We start from the raw sequence: 17641 nt of genomic DNA on the forward strand, positions 1-17641 counted from the left end.
TCAAGCACGGTTTGAGCACGTTTCACTCCCATCTTCCTTTTCCAATTTGTACTTCTTTGACTGGTCAAACTTAACCAGCTCAAAGGGATCTGAAATCACTCCTGCAGGCTCAGAACCTTAACTCAGTGACCAGCCTCCTGGTTCACGCTGGTTGAGCTATTTATACTCCCCAAAGAATTGCTTCCCTCATCTTTGCTAATAAATATTGGCTGACAGGACACAAGAGATTCTTCAGAGTGACTCTAGCTTCACTCAACTGTTGTCATCTTAAAACTTCGTTATTATGCATTTATAGGCTTTTTGTCCCTCTACCTCCTAGAGGAAAGCTTCTCAGTTGATTTTCCTACTTTTGAGGGTTTAGTTCATTTCAAGACTCTCTGCTATGGTATGTATTTAATGGATCCACAGAGAGAATAAGCTGTTTACATACTTCTTCCACCATGGTATTCTTCTAGAGCTGGTTAAAGGCATCCAACTTCATTTTTCAGTCTCTCCTCGTCATACTCTTTATGCTTATCAGGCTGAATCCCTCTCAAACTGCTCAGCACTTCATACTAATTGGATTTTCAGTAATATGAACCATTTGACCATCCTTGTTAGGGCAACAAGGATGCTGCTGAATTTGCATGTTTTCAGCTGCCTCATGGCAGAGATCTTGGCACAATCCAGTCCTGCCCTGGAATATGTTGGATATAGCCCACAGGTAACACACCTCTGTTGTCACCAAGTCTCCACAGGCAGCCGTGGAGCCAAGAACTGCCAGTTCAAACAGGAACATCCTCTAAGCCTTGAGCTAATAATTGCCCTTGGAGCTCCAAGTTGGATGGAGTACTACAAGATTATGGCCATCTTTCCCTTAGCACACCATTCTTTTTGGAGCCTGATTAGGTAGGATAGCAAGCAAGCTGAGACCTCCAAGATAAACACACACAACAAAAGATGTTACTCAGTCTCTGTCCTGGGAGAGACTTAATCTTCCTACAATTTCCTTGAGCTGGAGGGCAGAGGTGAGAGGTGGGGAGGAAGAGAAGCTATTTTTATTGTTGAAAGGTAGACTAATCAAAAGGAATAAATGGAATATAAAAATCAAACTCCAAATGCAAGCCAAAGCTAACATTCCTCACAGCTGGAGAAGGAGCTGTGATGGAATCAGTATTACCATTGTCTATGTTCTGAAGTTCTTTTCTATTCATTCTGAAGGCTGAGAAAAGTAAAGATTCATTATTGTATCTCTATAGTACTGCTAAAGGAGAGAGGGTTTATTTCTTTAAAAGTTTAGCTACAAGTAGTAGTGACTTGTAAAATCTCTGCCAAAATTAACAGTGAAGATAGAACAGAAGTGCTCATGTCATGAATTCTGTATCTTCGGTGACATCACTGGTGTCTTTTTTTGGGAAGACTACTAAAAATACAGATTATCCAACCTCCCAGTCAATTAAAGGATGTCAGAGGCTCATTCAATTTGACAAGCTACTTTCAAAGAGATGAAGAGTCCTGATGAAGAACACAAAGCCAATACAAAAAAAAAAATCTCTCCTTGGCTCTAAGAAAGTAAGGCAGCCAGACTCATTTCCAACCCACTCCTCCTCCTCTACATCCTGCAGGACAAAATGTTCCAGCAACAGCTCATCTCAATGGGAAAATTTATATTTGTTTGAAACACTTCTAACAATTTCTTCTCTGTTTCTGGAAGTTCTATCTTGCATAAAGAAGAAGAGATCACAAGATTTTTAGATTATTTCCCTGTAAGACAAATGTAGGTGTTTCTTGGTGATCACAATTCCATTTTTTTCTGCCTATGGCACTAAAATTACCTGAGAGAACAGAGAGGGTTGCTTCTTCTGTTACTCCTCATTATTTCCTACTCTTTGCTCCATGCGCTACATGGAACCCTCATTACCAACAATCCCATACATGCACTTAGCCTGCTCCCAGCAGAAGAAAAGGATTAGCTGGAGTCAAAATTCCAATTCGGATAAGTAGGTCCTTTAAAATATTATCTCTGCTTCAGCAAGCCAAAGGAGCTAATCACTCCAGCAGTACTAATTCCAGATCTAGATGATTTTGCTACTAGACTAGATGAAAGGTGATGCGATTTTTCGCCTCCTGGCACTTCCTGAAGCATCTAAGAAGCATTTAAAAATTGAAACATCACACAAAACTGATCAAGGTTTAAGAGAGCATTGTCTGTCCCATCTCACTTATGCTTGAAGCAACACTAAGTTGGAAGACCAGCTTTTCAAAAACTGCTAAGCTAAAAGTTTATGCTATGTGACAAAAGGCTACAAAATGTCTAGTTTCTTGCAATGCAAAATTCCAGCTTCCAAAAGGGAAGAGAACATTCTATTTCTAAAAGTACACATTATTTACTACAGTGCTAAGAAGTTCACAGAGAGGCTAAGCATTCCTTACAACATAAGTCTATTATTAATAACTTTTAGCCCAGAAAAGTTCTTGGTAGTAGGCACTTAAAAGAGAATTATTTGGACTCTAACCTTTCTAGCACTAATCTGCAGTGTGGCTATTCTGCAAACTTTCCAAAATTACACATCAAGTTAAAAAAAAAAAAAAAAAATCAGTTTAATTAGAAAGTTTCCTACAGCTATAAAGTTATCAATCAGTGTTTTGGGGGATTGGTACTAAAAGGGGACACCTCAATTTCCAAAAAATTATACTTCATGAGTTCTCTCAATGCCCTTTATAGCACCCCTTTATTTTCTGAGGTTCTTTACAAAGAGTTTTTAAACAGTGCATTAGAATAAGTTTCTGACCAAAAGTGACAAAGAGAGGAGAGTTTATAACCCTAGTCTGTATTCTGTAGAAACTGTTTCACAACTATCTAGAAAACTCTGTTTAAATTGTAGTTGTTCTCCCTGAAGAGTTCAGATCTGACAAAATAAAGGCTTAACACCACACTCTACACATTCTAGAACTCTGAACAAACAAACCAAAGAACCCAGTTCCAACATTTGCCATTTAGAGTTTCTCTAAAAGGACTGAAGACAGATTTCCTGAGCTACAGAATCTCTTCACTTTCTCCATGCAGTGCTTTCATAAACCAGTTTTTATTAGAAGGAAACCTCAATATTATGAGGTGTTCAAGCTTCGATTAAGACTGACAACTCCAGCACAAAACTCCAAAAAGGGACAAGAAAAATAGGCTAGAAGGGATCCTTTACATCAACTGATGGCCACTGGAGACAAGTTTTTCAGATATTCCACAGGCTCTAGAAGCACAAGGAATATCAAGAGCTCAAAACTTTCTCCTGAAGAACATACATCACTTAATGAATGTCCAAGGCAGGACTACAGATCACCATTTTAAGGTCAAAAACTAGGATTTGGGTTGGTAATGTCTCCAGAGATAGATGAGAATAAATATTAGGTCCACTTACCTCAAATGCAGAAAATCACTCCTGAGCCCAGAATTTCACTGTTTTGACCCTAAAGCATCATCACTAAGACCAGCTGGTCACTAAGGCAGCTGAGAAAAAACATAAACGGCTACTAAAATAAGGCTGCATCCTACACACTCACTTCTACTCCATCTCCCATGCTTCAGATGCAAGAGCTCCTAAGAGAAGGAAGGGAAGCCTCATCCATCACAGCCTATGGATTCCACTTTACTTAAAACAGGCAGGTGACGTATTGGAAAGAGGTTAAAGGTAATACTTTGGTATTACCTTTGATAGTATGGTTTCCCTTCCTTAGCTGTACAATTCACCCAACTTGGCCGAGAAACATACAAAACAAAGGCCTAAAATAATTTAATACATTTTGATTACACATAAAATATTTTACACAATGAACTGCTGTCTGTAATAAATATACCACCTTTTACTTCTCAAGTGTCAGTGGTTTGGCTTTGGTTTTAAACCAAGATGAGAGTCTCCTTCCAGAAAGGAAAAAGGGTGGAGATAGGCAGTGTTAAACCTTTGTCACAGTTTATAAAGTACATGTCTCAAAGCAACAGAAGTGGTGAAGCAAGCTCAAGAGACTTTTTCCAGGTCATACCTAATTAAAGCAGGGAATACATCACTACAGAAAACTAGGGCTAAGAATTCAACTCAGCCAGAGGTTAAAGCATTTTTTATTGCCAACTCCTATCAGTAAGAAGTCAGTCTCTCAGGTTTAAACCTGTCTTTCACACCTGAAGACCACTAATACTCATATCACAGACAAGTCATCCTGCATCTTTTAAAGCATCTATGTCAGATAGGACAACAGACTAGCTGTGCCTTGTGTCTGATGCTGTACAAAGATGCTGTTCCAAGATGCTTATGTTACTTACGCTCTTTCCTAAAATAATCCACCACAATGACAGGCAAGGATTTCATTAATTTTGCTGAAGAATATTTACATCTGATCTGTTTGGAGTTCCATTTGAATGAGCCATCAGCTCTGGCCCACGACCAGTCATCTCCCTGCAATGTGAGAATTGGACTCTTTCTCCTCAGCCCTACGGCAGAAAACCCAAGGCTACAGTGTGATATTGAGGAACAGAAGCCTGATCTACTGAGGCTTGAACATACGAACACCAAGCCCTCGGCTTTTGCCATAATTATGAACTAAGTGAGTTAACAGTCATTATTTCAAGACAACACTACTCAAACCAAGAGCTATTGCCTGTTTAAGCAATTCAGAACAAAACCTAGTGGGCAATCACCACTTTTTTACTGTAACTTTCAGTCTATACTACTAAAATCTCAAAGCTCAGGTCCTAGCAACAAATTAGTTTCACCCCCACATACTGCTTTTATAAATTATGCTATTTAAAACCAATTGAAGTATTTACTTCATAGACAAAGCCTCCAGCAAGATACAAAATTCAGACTCATAGTAATTTATACTGATAATATTAGTGTTTGGAGAAATCTACCTACCTAGCAGACTTTCACTAAAGTAAGTGATCCAGACTGTACAAGACCCATGAGATTTCATTTTTCTACTAAGGCTTGAGGAATAAAAAAAATAGATCAAGATTAACCAGCCCTACTACTGAGATATTTGCTTCACTCCACCAGTTCAAAAAGCCAGAGGAAGAAAAATAAAAATAATGAGTAGTATCACCTACTTTATCTCAGTGTCTGCCCTTAAAACTGAGAAGTAAAACAGGCACATATGCATACTTTAAAAATACCCAAGGTTGAAAAAATAGCACTGACCCTCAACTCATGTGGCAGTGACAACGACTACCCCACGCACATCCGGCTTCCCTGTGATAGAATGGAATAATATCAGCACTGAAGTACTGTTCTATTACCAAAGCCTATGGGCTTGGAGCTGAGGGATTATACAAATCTCTTCCATACATCCTGCTCCCAAAACACACACAGCTAATAAACCTCCTCCTGTTTGCCTTCAGGTTCATTCGGAGGAGTTTCAGACATCTGGTTGGCTTGTTTAAAATAAAACGCCCAACTAGTAGGTTTGTTTTTATGATCCCAAGTGTGAAATGTTCTTGCTGGAGGCCTTAGGCCAGGTGAAAACCACTTATGTAAAGATACTACTTCATGGCATTTCAGGGATCTAATGAGCTATATAATCTGCACACAGGGAAGACTCCCTTCATCAGCTTGCATACAACTATGGAAATTAAAAATGAGGAACCTATGGTAGTCCAAATATTTTTCAGTAAATAGTACAGCTGGTGAACTGCAGATAGCACTAAATTTAGAACTCAAGTTCTGAGCAGCATTCTGTAAATATCCATACATCTCGATGCTTACAGCAACATGAAGCACACTTCTCCAAGCTTTACTGTCCTAATTTTTCATACTATGAGTAATATTTCCTTCCCATGACAAAGTATTATCCCCAATTTAGCAGTTTAAGAAGAGTGTATCTTTGCTCAAAATTGTAACTCTCCAGAAGATCATTGTGCAACTATACTGAATGAGCATATGTATGTGTATATACTTATTTTAGCAGTTCACAAGTACACTGTTTACATATTTTCATATAAAACCCTAGAGTATAAAGAAAGCAAATTACAGGAGACATTTGCACAACAGTAAAATTCCATGCAGGCTTGCACAAAGTGGTTAAAGCTTGCTGCTACATTATCTGTGTGGAAAGAGCATGGAAATGCATTGAACAGATATGAAATATGGTGTGTAGCTGACAACCAAATTCCATCTCGTGGCCCAAACTTGTTCTCTATCATGGCTCACCATCTGTAATTTGTTACTGAAGAAACCTTAATTCATCTGGCAGGAGAAACCACCTCAAGAGGTGGCACAAAAAGATGGCAAGTTCTGCAGCACCAGATCCATTAGAATTCAGAAAATAAAACCCAAGTACCACACAGTTTTCAAATAGCAAAAATTTTGTTTTAAATAAAGACATCTTGGTATCACACTACAAGTACCAAAACTGAATGGTAGTATGAAGAATTTCTTGTTGTTCCTATCAAGTTAATTATTTGTTGGTTTCCAGCTTCTGTTTTGCACATGCCATGAGCTTTGGAATGGTGAAGCCTCTGAAGGGATCTGCATTACATATAATCTGCTCTACATGTGAGCCCTCAGTCAACAAATGCCCCAAGTATGAGCATACCACAAATTAAAGTCCATTAAAATAATGGAATGAAATACGAAGACAAAAGCAGTACACATCAATACTGTGTGCTTTCACCATTCAATTCAAACATTACTTCAAGTGTCACCAGGGACATCCCTTTTGCCAGACCTATTAAAGGTACTTCAATAAAAATTAGTTCAGTTGAGCTATGCAGCTCTTACTAGCTCACTAGACTATTTCAAAAGCCAGATAACTACTTTGTCTCTATGCAGTCAGCCTTCAAGCAGCACAATGAACAGCTGGATTCAGGAAACACTGTGTTAGAGGTCAAGACACAAACCAAGGGGTACACATTGCAGTAGGTATTTAGAAAAAGCATTTGTAACAATTACATCAACTAAAAGAAATCCCATGAGACAAAGTTACAGCACATAAGAGAATGGAAAAAAAGGTGAACTACTTTAGCACATTAGTATGATTGTTTTTTCTTTAAATACTGGAAGATCACCTTTGCTTGATGGAAAAGCTTAATATATTCTGTGTACTACCTCAACACTATCTGAGATTCAACAACTCATTGCTTCTACAAGCAAATTCTGTGGAAAGATTTACTTGTCAAAGGGAATTTACAGAAGTCACCAGAACTCCAGACTACAAAGCTTACTTGCAGACTGGGCTACAAAGCTTTAATGTAAAGCCATGCCCCTGTATGGGAAGCAAACGGGCACAAGGCGCCAATTAGTACACAAGTACTGTAGACCACACTTCAATCAGTATAAGCCAAAATTACTATTTTATTTGAGCACAAAAATGCCAGGCGAAAAATGAGCATTGAGGAAGGCCTTTACTTTTAATCTTCCCTGACTGGGACAGAAATTTAGCAGTTTTTGAATGGCAGCAGGTAGTCACTTGGCAAGTTCAGCACAGAATATTCACAGACAGCAACTGTGCAAGGGAGGACATGACCAAGAGTGTTTGGAAAGGAAATGGGACCTCCCACTTGGGTAGTTACCTCTACAGACTACAGCATTCTGACAAGATCAACTTTGGTAATCAAGCTGAAGGACAAAACAGTACAGTCAATGAAGTCAACAGTAAGAGAGATGCAAGTGCGTCCTTTTAGCTCTTCACCTGAAAACTCAGTCTTTCAAAAAAATCTTTCAGTGCTGACAAAAAGTGTTAGTTAATTTAAGCTTCCTTTAAAAATAAGCCTCTGAAATGACATCTGGGGTCCTGGCATCTTCACACATGCAAAGGTTAAGCACACTCTAGTCTGCATAAAGCAGTAACATCTTTTCTGCTGAAGATCTGAAGAAAACCACTGCATTAGGGGAAGTCGCTGGCTGAACACCTGGACCCAAGAAGTACTGAAGTGATAAACAAGCTTTTGACAGCTGCAGCCTTTCCTGCAGGTGCAACAGGCATTTACTTCATTGCAGTTTGGTTCAGTTCAACAGCTAGTTTAGAACTCAGAACTAGGTTTGGTTTTATTTGATCAGCTTGAGCTCCAGCAAGAAAAGGGCAAAGGGAAGGTCCCCCCAAACTAGTTCCAAAGTTTAAGACTGTGTATTTAACAGGACTATAAAGTTTAATCTCAAGGATACATGGCATTTTGCAATGTTAGTAAAATTTGAGTATCACACTTAATACAGAAAAACCTGCCACAACCATGAATACACCGTGAAAGAACTTTTCTGAACACAGCTCCCCCATAACCCTGTTTAATGTTTGTAATACTTACAAACAACTATTAATAACTAAGTACGCTCAGCACACATTTCACCAGCCACATTTGCCTTTAACTTCCCAATACCAGGTGATGCTGCCTTACTGTTCTGGTAACATTTTGTGGATTCAGAGTGGTCACTGAGGCAATCCCATCTAACAAACATTCAATATCTTTAGGATTATCAGAGTTTCTAAACCTCTGCTCAATTTAACATTGCAGCATGATTTCAAAGGATATCTGTCCATCTCCTTAGAGCATTCATGGAAAGAATGGTTGGAAGATTAATTATTCCAGCTTGTAGCCAGGCACAATAAAACTTTTAACTACACTCAAATATATCTGTGTGATGAGAATAAACTGCTACACGTGCAGGGACTATAAATAAGGCAATGATAAGCAAGTCTAAGGGAATTACTGAATGGCAGAAGTGTAAAGAAAGTTTACAGGGAGAGGTGCTAGAGAAGAAACAACAAATAGCACTTACAGAACCATGTCAAACAACCCCAACAGAGACAGGGCTCAGAGAAATCCACTTCTATGCAGCACATGATTCATTATGTGCATCGAGTTCAACAGGGGAGATGATGCAAGAACTAAGATTTCAAAGAGAGAAAATTGCACCTATAGAGATGTCAACAAATACTTACAAATATAAATCCAAGAAAAATACTCTAAAGAAAAGCTGTTCCAAATAGTGGAGCTTATCCTTCAACACGTAGCTTGCAATGCAAGAGCAATTTCATCTCAAGAATGAATAGCTTCAAAGAACCCTAACTACAGATGACTTCAGCCACCCTGTAACACCTGGAATTATTTGCAAGGTACTAGATTTAGGCTTTTATGTGATATATTTAAATACAGACAGAAACAGGACATGGTTGGGGGTTTGGTTTTTTTTTTTTAAAAAAAAAAAAAAAAAGGTTTGGACATCAGTTTGAAGTTAGGCCTGTCTTTGTTCCATGCCTGCCTTCAAAAAAAGGTCAAAATTCATGTCACTGGTCTCCAATTCCCCCACATTCAAGTAGAGCCTCTGGGAAGAGTGGGAACCTTTTGTGAGCACTAAACAGCTACGAAGAGGTGTGCAGCACCCACCTGGCTCACTGGGACATCAGTGTAACAGGGTTTAGGGACAGGGAGGAACCTGATCTCACATACATAAATTTTACAGATTTCTGCTGCTGGGAGGTAAGCAAAGGCTCTACAGCAAATGCAATCCTTGGGGGACAATCATAGACAGAGCAGTTCCCAGTGGTGTGTGGGAGAACACACAGAGCAGGAACCCAGCTCAGTTCCATTTCTGTGCTTCCCGTGATCTGCTGCTGGCAGAGGAGGCTTATTATATGTAGGAGAACAGCAGGAAGGACTGCAAGACAGCCTTAAAATTCTGCATAACTTTGACAAGTTGGAAAAATGTTCTGCAAGTAATAGGATACAAGTGAGTTCTGAAAGGCACGCTCAGGCAGGATTAAATGAACAAACAGGAAGGCAAGTTCTTCAGAAGAAAGCTGTGAGCTAGGTGGGATCAACAGGCTGACCTTGAAATGAGTGTTAAGCTGGTGTAAAAAAGTCAAATGTATGGGGATGCATAAACAGGAATATCAGCTCCAGGGCACATGAAGCCATTTTTTCACTCCACTCAGCACAGTCTCAGCTGCAGTACAGACTTGGGCTTTGAGCAGCACACTTGAAGCTCAATGGGAACCAACTTAAGCGAACAACAAGAATGGTTAGGGCTGAAAAAAACCATGACCTCTCAGGAAGACCTGAATACAAAAGTTTTATTTAGGACAAAAGTATCACAAGGGTGGAGGGCAAACAGATGGGGAAACAGGAACATTGCAAAGAACAGTTCAAATATTTTTGAAAGATTACTTACAACAGGGGAAGGAATAGCTGCCCCTTATGTCCAGGGAATTAGGCAATAAGCTTGACCTGCAGTAAGGAAGATGTCTGGTTTCATATTCAGAACAAGTTTTAATGCTGAGGACAGCAAAGCACTGGACTAAGTAGAAAGAAGAGCTGCTCAGGCTTCTGTTATGAATCACATTAGATGTGCAATACCAGTATGGGGCAGGAGACTCACGACCAGCCTACACCTTTCACAGCCCTAATTTTTTTTTTTTAATGATGAACTCAGTTTCAAGTCCCTGTAATGTTTTTGCTTATCCTTCTACAGTGAATGTTGAGTTTCAATGAACTAGAAGTTACCTTTCTGATTTTTCAAATTAAAACTTCAGGTTTTGCATAACCAGGTTATTTTATTATTACCAAAAGAAAGTACCACCTTCCCCATACTTCCTTCACACAGGAATAAATCCCCTTCAATCACCTCCCACGGCAGCATGCAAGTTTCAGCAATATTGCAGTATTCTGCTGCATCTTTCTTCTGACCAAGAGAAGCCAGAAGCCCATTACTTGAGAAAGACAGGCGTGCTTTGCCTTCTAACAGCCCAGCAGGGTGATGTAATGGCTTTCACTGATGTGGTGTCAAGGCACCGTCACACAAACATGTGTGCACCTTTTACACCCACTGCCTCAGGCTGGGCTAGAACTTCCTGAGGATGGAAAATGCTGCACACAGCAGCCAAATACTCCAAAATAAAAACTAAGATATGCAGCATTTTACAGATGAGGAGCTGAGGTAAAGAGCACTAGTTACAGCCAGTCAGAGTTCCCATTTAAACTGCAAAATCTAAAGTCACTAAAGCACAGAAGAGTTAACTCTTAAGAACTCAAGCATAAATAGACCACCTAAAAAGCATAAAACATGACAAAGTACTATCCTTTTTCATCCTCTGTAATAATTTGGTACTACAAGTATTCATCCAGGTACTTTCCTGCTTTATTAAATGACATTCTTCTGATTTGTAGAGCATGAAAGCAGAAGAGCAGCAACAGTCCACCTTACCCTCCTGCAGTTCAGCAATTTCTTATCCAAATATTGAACCAGAAAGGTCTGGTCAGGATGGGGCGCTAGTGGAAGAAAAGGATGAAGTCAGCAGGCACATGTGCAGCCAAGCTCAAGAGGACTACTATGCATCCTGAGAAGGGAACAGGCCAAGCACCAGGCTGGAACTGGAACACACTGGCTCATGTTCCAGTGCCAGCAGAATCTCTAAACCAGCAACACCCCTGCTGTCTCTTAACCTTTGGTAGCCTCTTACAACAGGCAGCAGAACTTCAGCCTCCAAAATACTCACACTTCTCAAATTCATCAAGGTTCAACTTTGTTGTTCCATTTCATTGCTTTTAAGAAATGAAAAGATGAAGTGCTGGGTACTTGTTCCTTTCCCCCTTCCCACTACAAGAAATACATGCTGTACTTCAGCTGGTTCATGTAAGCAGTTCTTATATGCTGTTTTCATTACCCCTCTCTCCTCTCATTTACTGAATACTGCAGCAAATAATGCTCTAAAGCCCAGCAGCAGTCTTCAGGCATGCTCACACACCACTACCCTCCATTCCAACAGATAGCAATGAATTATTTGCCACTACCATCACATTGGGATAACTGGGCAAAGAAATTCCCTTTTTAAAACTAGGATTGTAATTTTAACTGTCAGTTTATCAAAAACACTATACAAACATACAAATAGGTCTCAGGTATCTAAATGGAGACCAGCACTTAAAAAAAAAAATCAATAAATCACAGCCTCCAACAGTCCATAGATCAGAAGTTTCCTATGTTATGAAAACATGATACAAAAACCACCTGCAACCTCAATGGCCATTTACATATTGACTAAGAAATGCTGAGCTGCAGAAGGCAGAACCCCAGATCCAGACCCATCCTACCTTAACCACGTTCCCACAATTCTGCTTTATAACTTACATCACACCTGAGGCTCCAAACTTTAACCTCTTCCATATTTTGCATACTACTTTTGTACAGTGGAAGCTGATAAAGCCCCAGGGTTTGACATATCCAAATGACACACAGCTTTTGTCACTTGCACCCTTCCTTAAACATGATAAACTTTCATCTCTCTAAAAACAAAGGAGGTCAGCTCAACAGAAACCTGGAAGGAAGACAGAAAAGTGCATTTTTCATTGGGAAAGCACAGGGAGTTAAAGGAAAAAAACTTTAAAACAAGAATTTTCATTATAAACAAACTTTTGAGGGTAGAATAAAGAACAAAAATATCATACAGTATCCAGTCATAACTGTATGAAATGGATGAATACTTTACCAAGACAAAAATCGAAAGCCACAATTAAGAAGGTGAAACATAACATGTGCACAGCACTGAAGGAATGATTTAGAGCCACTGACATCAACACAAGCTGTGCAGAGCAAAAATTAAACATGCTGCAATAATAATGTGAACTGCCCAATTAGGTTAAAAAATACATTTACCCTAAAAATTAAAAAACCTCCTAAACCCCTTGAAGGCATTAATGCTGTTCACAATGTTATTTGAGATGCAAATTAGGGACCTAAAGTTAATATAACACCAACAGAAGTTTCTATTATTCCCATTCAGGCTCAAGGGAAGGCAACAGTAGAGGAGAAGCTACAGCCCTGTTGTATGAGGTCTTATTAGGACAGTAAAGGTTTTCCTTCATTTTTTATACCCTCACTTTAATGTAGAAATGGGCAAGTTAAGAATGTGATCTTCCATAACCCAAGAAAACTGAAGCGAATTAACAAACAGCAAGTCAGTTGTCAAGGCTGGCTGGATGAGGGGAGTCTTAAGGACAAAGAAGTATTTCTTTAAAAAAATGGAATTCAGATCCTGTCTTCCAGCATCACAGATCCCAGGCTGAAGCACAGAAGTAAAGGTATAGACAGTGGTGCTGCAGTTATTTCTTTGACTTATCTCCTGTACCAGCTGGGTTCCAATTTTGAAGCTCAGCAAATGCAGAAACCGCTTTCTTCCATCTCAAATGCCCTCCCCACAATGAGGTGTACGTCTTGGTACACAGAGTCAGTTTTGCAAATGACACTTCTAATGACAGCTCTAGGCAAAATACTGTTTGATTTCACACCCTTGGCTCTATCTATACAGACAGACCCATACACACTGAAGAGCAGTTGCCATCACTGGCACTGGATGTCCCAAGCTCTGGACCTGATACATCACTGACAGAATTCTCCCCAGGGCCTTTTCTACAGTTTAATTTTCACTTAAAGAAATGTTGTCATATCAGGTTCAGAGCAATGATGTGAATATCAGGTGATCAGAACCCTTGATCTTACTGTTAACACTCAACATGCAAAATGTGGCAGCTGCATTTCACCAAAATACTCTCAAGTTCAAACAGCAGAAAGCCAATTATATTCGTTTTGTTTTTATACCTCAAAAAATATCCTAACTTCGTATTACCTTAAAACATAATATTGAACTGCTTGCTTAAAAAACAGTGCTGTCAGTAAACTGAGAGCCATAACCCAGATAATGTATTTAGTAACAACCCTGCCTACTTCCTCCCCTCAACCTAAAAATTAGCAGAAACATGGCCTTCAGAAGTTATTTACGCCCACTGCAAAGCATTAGCAGTTAGCTGAGCAGCTTCTTGCCAGCTTGCTAATGATATTATTCCCCAAAACAACCAAAAAAAAAAGCCGAAACAGCACCACACGTAGAAAGGACTATGCTAAGAGCTGACAATTACCTGGATTTCAGGTTTCTCCATCCTCAACAGTACCAAAATATCCAGCTGGATCACCACAAAATTTTGTAGAGCAGCCTAGAAAGGAGCTAAGAATATGCCACTCTCCCCCTCCCCCCCCTTTTTTTTTTTTTTTAACAGACCTCCTCTGGAGTGAGAAGAAAATCCTTAAAGATGACCATTTTCTGAAAATATGACTGTCTCAACCACCCTAACAGAGTGTTTACAGTTAAGAGAAACCAACAAAGTGAAGGTGGTTTTTTTTTTTTTTTTAAGCAGACTCATCACTGGATTGCAGTACTTCAGTGCTAAGATCTCGTTAAGGACACAAACTTCATGACAACCAAAAAGCACACTCTCCATGTCAACGGCTCCCTCACAGGTGTAGTAGAGTCAAGAATTTAAAACTTAGCTACCAAGGAAGTATCAGACCCTACACTGACTTCAACTACCTGTATTTCTAGGATGAATTCCTTCCTTAACACTGAACAGGGCTTCCTTCTGCTGATTAACCCTTCCTTCAGGGGTGCTCATAAAGCCCTCCACAGGTTTTTGTGAGTAGTTTCACCCCCCCAGTAAGATTATGTTACTTACAATATCTAAAGTAAAAGCTGCAGATAATTCCACAATGCACAGGAATCTCTTCTATTTGAAGTACAGTACCTGCAAGACCACTCTTACACAACTAGCAGATCTCAAGAATGCAGTTATCAAAAAATAGTCCAAGAAGTTTATTTCACAAAAAAATCAAAATTACAGTTAAAAGCAAGCAAAGCTTTGTCTAAAAAGAAAGCACAGAACTTGTGAGCTTGCTGGGGAGAGAGAAGCTCACTGTTGCCAAAATACAAAATTTCTGTTTATATTATGACCATCAACATACACAGAAAGAAATGTAAATCGTAACATAAATACTAATATTTTCCACTAAAGGCTTAAGGAGACTTGTTACTAGTATTTAAGACAACTCAAAGCAGAACCAGAGAGGACAAATCCTTAGAACAAAACTCAAAGCCAGCATCAAAAAAGTGGAGGAGCAAGGAAAGAATTGTGTTTGGAAAGTTTTAAGTACAACATGATTCTAAAGGGAATAATCTATCAAACCACAGGAGGTGACTAGAACTGCCATCATCACTGCTAACACAAAGGAATGTAGATTGGGGGCAGGCAACAGAGGAAGGGGGAGAAAGCACAGAGAAGGGAAAAGGAGAAGGAACTAAAAAAGGGAGCCACAGTAATGGCTACCAGACTCTCAAAGAATTCCTAAAGGAAAGGATAAATCCTTCAAGGTTTTGTTTTAAATAAAACAATCCATGCAATATATTGCAGTCTTCTCAGTATAGTCAGGCTTTCAGTTTATCTGCACACCATATTTTCATAAATATAGTTTTACAACTCTACTAAACTTCCAAAGCTTAACACAATGGTTGCAAATATAAATATTTCTTCTTTCAGTCTCCTCATTCTTCTGAATCATAGTACCCTGCAGAAAAACAGCTTTTCAAAGGGAAGAAGGGAAGTTTAACCATCCTGAATTTAAAATATCCCTTTACAATTATTTAACCAACTTCAATCCCCCAGTTAAAGAGACAATAACTATGGGTTACGCACTGGCAGGTAAAGGCCGCTAGAGGACTGCCAGATTACCACAGGAACATCCCAAAAGGGCATCATATCGTTAGGGGCTGATCTTGCAGATCACTGTTTTGAGCTGATGTCTAATAGGCAGCATTTACTTCCATATGATGAAGAGTAGCATCTTGCTACTGATGCAAAAAAATAGGGCTCATTAAAAATAGCAGACATGTTAATATGAACAGTATTTCACAGAAATTCAAAACGAGTGAATAGTAGACCCATTTTCTAGTTCAGAGTTCCACCAGCTTATGTAGAACTACTTGACACGTATGTTTTAGTCTCCTGGCTCAGAGTGCAATTCTTCCAGGCGTTTTTGGAAGCTCAGTAACTGTAAGGATACAAGCTCTTTGGGCTTGAACAATTACACTGCACCTCCAATAAAACCAGATCAAGTAACATGCTTCATCAGGAAAGTTTTTGCTATTCAGCAAACATTGTGCTCCACATTTCATAAGCCCGACTCAAAGCAAGCAGACCATTCACAATTAAAACACACCCAGAAACATTTCAGCTTGCCACAAGAGAGACAAACTTACTGGTTCTTGCCAAAAATGGCAAAATTTTCTGACAAAAATATTTTTTGTCAGGCAAATGAACGAGAGGTAATGCAATAGTAAAGGCTCTAATAACTGCTCTCAGGAGCTAATTTTAATGTAAGCACAGTGAACCAGAAAATGGATTTGACCAGCTGGCTCAACTCATCCCCAGGCCTAGCACTCATGGTGAAAGACAGAGAGAGACTTAATGGGTCAGAATCACCCAGCCCCTCTCAACCCTGCAACCCCAAAGCTGAGGAGCTGTTCCAAAGCTTCTGAATGCTGGGATGGGGATGTCATTCCCTAAAGGGGAAAATGCCTGAACTATTCCATCCCAACCCCAGGAGTTCAGATCCCTGAGCACCAATCCTGAGAAGCCTCCACAGCAGGTAGCTGCTCTATCTCATAGGACCTAAAGCGACCTGCTGAAATAGCACACCAAATTTCAACCACACATTTCTATCCAGCCTCCCAGCAGGCCAGAAGACATTTAATAAGCCAAATAACCAGAACAAAGCCATGTTACTGCCCTTAGAGAAGCTAGGATAACACAAAGAGCCCATTCACTCGCCCACTGAGCCCAACTGGTCGTTAAACTTTGGGGCCATAAACTAGAAATCAACTTTCCTATTGCAGAGGAGAGGGGAAGGAAGAAAATAACCACCGCTTCCACCCAGGAATCATTATGGAAGGCAGCTTTTGTGAAAAACACGCACCTCCTCAGAGGTAACTCTATCCTTGAGCCAGACAGGGGGGAATCGCCTCAAAATCGCCGGGGTACGTGCCTGCAGACATGTGTTTGCAGGGCAGCGGCACAAAGGAATGTCCGAGCCCCGCCGGGGCCGGGCACCTTCCCTTCCCCGCACGGCCGGGCCAGGCCAGGGCCTTGGGAGACACAGCAGCGCCGCGCAGCCGGCCCGGATTCCGCCCCAGCAGCGCCGATCAACGCTAATAACTTCATTTCGGGGGCTTACGGTCTTTCTGCCCGCCGGCGGGGCCTCCGGCCTCAGCGGGCGCACGGCAGCAGCCCCGGCGGTGCGGGGGGAGCGCGGCCCGGGCCGAGCACCGACAATAACAACAAAATGCACAATATCCACACCGCTTTACCTATCTATCAAGGTAATTGGAGGGATGAGCAGCCTGCAGCCCTGCGGCAGCAGGAGGTGCCACTGCGGGGAAGCGCAGCCTCGGGGTGACACCCCCGCCCCGCAGGGACCCCCGGGCCGCGCTCGCTGCCCCGCCCGCCCGGAGCTGCGCGGAGCCCGCGGCCTCCCGAGCTCCGCGAAGGGGTCCGAGGATGGCCGGGCCGCCTCCCCTCTGCCCCGCACTGCCTACGGACCGCCAGCGGGGCTGTTGCCTGTCCGGCTGCTGCCTGCAGGGCTGTTATTACCTGTCCGGCTGTTGTCTGCACGGCTGCTACCTGTTACCCGCCCGACTGGTGTTACCTGCCAACCGCACTCGTTGCCCCCCCACACCCCGTGCCCCACCACGGCAGCCGCCGGTACCTGCGCGGCCGCGCCGCCTCCCCCGCGCCTATGCACCGGGCTGCTCAATGGCAACCGAACAAAACACCGCCGGCCACGCCCCCTACACCGCCCGCCCGCGC

At 41.1% G+C, this 17641-nt stretch overlaps 1 protein-coding gene across 1 annotated transcript in view; it reads right to left on the reverse strand.

Moving 5' to 3' along the window:
- The window catches only part of FAM53A (family with sequence similarity 53 member A), a 71935-nt gene extending 54312 nt beyond the window's left edge, over positions 1-17623 (reverse strand). Inside the window, exon 1 of the mRNA XM_032109243.1 lies at positions 17541-17623. The gene's annotated coding sequence lies outside the window, so the exon portion shown is untranslated. The remainder of the gene's footprint in view (positions 1-17540) is intronic.
- Between the last annotated feature and the right edge of the window lie 18 nt (positions 17624-17641).

Source organism: Corvus moneduloides, chromosome 5 (assembly GCF_009650955.1).
Source record: "Corvus moneduloides isolate bCorMon1 chromosome 5, bCorMon1.pri, whole genome shotgun sequence".
Lineage (NCBI taxonomy): Eukaryota > Metazoa > Chordata > Aves > Passeriformes > Corvidae > Corvus > Corvus moneduloides.